This window comes from Lygodium microphyllum, chromosome 25 (assembly GCF_053477565.2).
Source record: "Lygodium microphyllum isolate KBCC chromosome 25, Lygodium_microphyllum_v1.1.10, whole genome shotgun sequence".
NCBI classification, from domain to species: Eukaryota; Viridiplantae; Streptophyta; class Polypodiopsida; order Schizaeales; family Lygodiaceae; genus Lygodium; species Lygodium microphyllum.
In genome coordinates this window covers 133,346,580-133,349,816 of record NC_141159.1, presented here as the reverse complement: position 1 = coordinate 133,349,816, position 3,237 = coordinate 133,346,580, and positions in this window count along the sequence as shown.

The window sequence follows — 3,237 nt, the reverse complement described above, 5'->3', positions numbered from 1 at the left end:
GGTGAAATGGAGTATAGCCAAGTGAGGTTCTGAATGAAGTCCTATAGGCCCAAAGAGCTGCACTCAATTTTTTATCCCAATGCTTGGGATGCATGTGTACTTGCTTGGTAATTATCTTACAAATCAGCCCATTCACTTTTTTGACCAAGCCATTACATTGTGGGTAGTAGGAAGTAGAATGCCTGCGCTCCCCTACTAGATTGGCCCTAAAACCAGGACCCCGATCAAAGATAATTTCCAAAGGTGTGCCAAACCTGCAATAAATGTTTTCAAACACAAATTCCCCCACTTCTTGGGCTGTGATTCTACTAGTTGCTGAAGCCTCTGCCCACCTCGTCATGTAGTCCACACATTTTATGATGTATTCCTTGCTCGGTTGAGTTTATGGGAGTGGCCCTATTGCATAAATCCCCCATTTCTCAAATGGGCCATATGTAATTATGGGATTTTTTTCCTCATGCACTAGCTTCCTTGGTCCGGCCTTTTGGCAACGGCCTTTTGGCAAGCATCACAAGTGCGGCACCAATGTTGCACATCTTGATGCAGACTAGGCCACACAAAACCAGCTTGGAGAATCTTTTTGCTAGTTATTTCTTGAGCAAAATGTCTGCCACAAACCCCCTCATGGCAGCTCTTAATCACATCCATAATCTCCTTTGCTGTTGGCACCCTTCTAAGCACTGCATCCTTTCCTTTGCAATACAACACATTATTTATCAAAGTGGTATTTAGTGGCCTTAGTAGCCAGCCACCTTTTCTCACTCTTACTCATATGTGTAGGTGCCTTACCATGCTCAAGAAAATAAAGCACATCTTGTAGTTGAAACTTACCCTGAAACAAGGAAAGTTTTACTGCAATGATGCCCACCATTACCTCTTTCAAATTTTCAGCTGCTAGAGCATTTGTGTTCGTCGTTTGTGCACCTTGGCACAAAATAGATTTGGGCTTTCTGTAGCTTCCTCATGAGAGTTTTAGCTTCTCTCATTTTCACTGCTAAGTTATCATTTTTACAAGCCCAGATTCCTTTCATTTGCTTAACAATTAGCATAGAATCCCCAAAAACATTAAGTTGAGTGATACCATGTGAGAGACACCACCTCAAACCTAAAAGCAAGGCTTGATATTTTGCCTCATTGTTAGAATGGACATCCTCCAAGCTGATACCTTCTCCATAAAGTTTGTCACATTCAGGACTGAACAACACTATTCCTGCTGCCACTCTGTTTTTAATACGCTTGTAGGCCCCATCGAAGTAGGGGGAACAACACTATTCCTGCTGCCACTCTGTTTTTAATACGCTTGTAGGCCCCATCGAAGTAGGGGGCATGGGCATTCTCCACCCGTGGTGGATCCTCAAGAGGAGGTGTCTCTTCTTTTACCTTTCCCTTCTCTTTTTCCTTCTTTTGATGGCATCTATGGGTCAAAAAATCAGCTAGGTAGGCCCGAGTAGAGTCCTCCACCACCTTGAAGGTCTAGTCAAACTCTTGGAGTTGTATCACCCACTTAGCGATTCTGGTCAAAACATCCATGTGCTGTAAGGCATAGGGAAAATGCTCTTCTATCGTGATCACTGTGAACAACCTAGGGAGAAGATAAGGATGAAACTTTCTTACAGCAAACATTAGAGACAAAACCATCACCTCCACCATCTTGTACCCTTATTTGGATGCTGTCATTACTCTGCTAGAATAGTAAACTAGCCTCATCATGCCAGTTTTAGCATCCTTTTGTATTAGTGCTTCCCCTAGAGCATCTTTTCCAAAATTCGAGTTGACAAAAAACTCTTGATCCCAGCAAGGCTATAAAATTATAGGAAGGGTGCTGAGAGCCGTCTTCACCTTGTGAAAGCACCTTTCGCTTTCATCACTCCACAGGAGCTCCTCAGAGTGGGTCAATTGTTGCAGTGGAAATACTAATTGGGAGAGGAGATGAATGAACCGCCCCATATATTACACCTTCTGAATGAAAGAGGTTAGTCGCTTCACAGAAGATGGTGATGGCACTGCCAATAGGGCCTTAACTTTGTTTGGATCCGCTTCAATGCCCCTCTCACTTACGACATGCCCTAACAAAGTTACACTACTTTCACCAATACGACACTTCTCATGGTTTAGCTAGCCCCCCATTTGTGCGAGGCGGTTGAAACCTTCATCCACCTTCCCTAGATGTAGAGCCTTAGAACTATAAATACAAAAATCATCAGTAAAGACCCTGACGGATTTTCCAAAATATGGCTGGAAGACATAATTCATGAATTGCTGCAAGACAGATGGGGCATTTGTTAATCCAAATGGCATTACTTTGTAAGCAAAACACCCCCAAGGCGTGATGAAGGTGGTCTTTTATTGATCCTCCTCAGCTATTCGGATCTAGAAATAACCTGAATACCCATTACAAATAGTGTATCTCTCATGCCCCGCCACCTCGTTGAGTATTTCATCTTGAAAGGGAAGAGGAAAGTGATCTCTCTTTGTTGCATCATTTAGCACCTTGTAGTCCACACAAATCCTCCATTTTCTATTCTTCTTGTGGGTGTTACCACTACAAGTGAGACCCACTATGAGTCCCCTATTGGATAGATGAAGCCTGCCTTCAAAAGTCGTTGCACCTCAGTGAGTAGAGCATTTTGTTAAACTACTCCCAACCGTCATAGTCACTGCACCACTGGCCTTGCTCCCTCTTTTAGATTAATGTGATGTTATACTGTTGTCACACCTGTGATGTGTTCATAATCAGAAATAAAAAATGCAGAGTGTTTTATCACTACTTCCATGTAGGCTGCCTTCTCCTCAACTAATAGATCCTTAGCCAACATTTTTTCTAACCCCTTCTCCTCGACCTTTGAAAGCTGATGTGGAATTTCACTACTAGAAGGCCCTTTTAATCCCCATCACTTCTAGAGAGCTTTCTTCCTCCTCATAAGAAGACTCTCTCTCTGTCGTAGATGACCAACCCTAGCTGGAACTCCATTCATCAACGATGGTCTCTAACACAAGATCCTCTTGTCGGCCCTCCTTCATGTTGTAGATAGTGCTCTTCCATTTTTTCTGCATCCCCTTCTGTGGCCTTAGCTCTAAAGCCCCTGTCTCCCAATCTTGTCTGGCTTTCATTTCCATTAGCCACGGTTGCCCGAGAATGAGTGGATAGCCGTCCCCCTTCACTAGCATCACATACATGTCAAGCTCCAATTGCACTCCACACACCTTTACCTTGACTTTCTTTATAACTCCCAAACA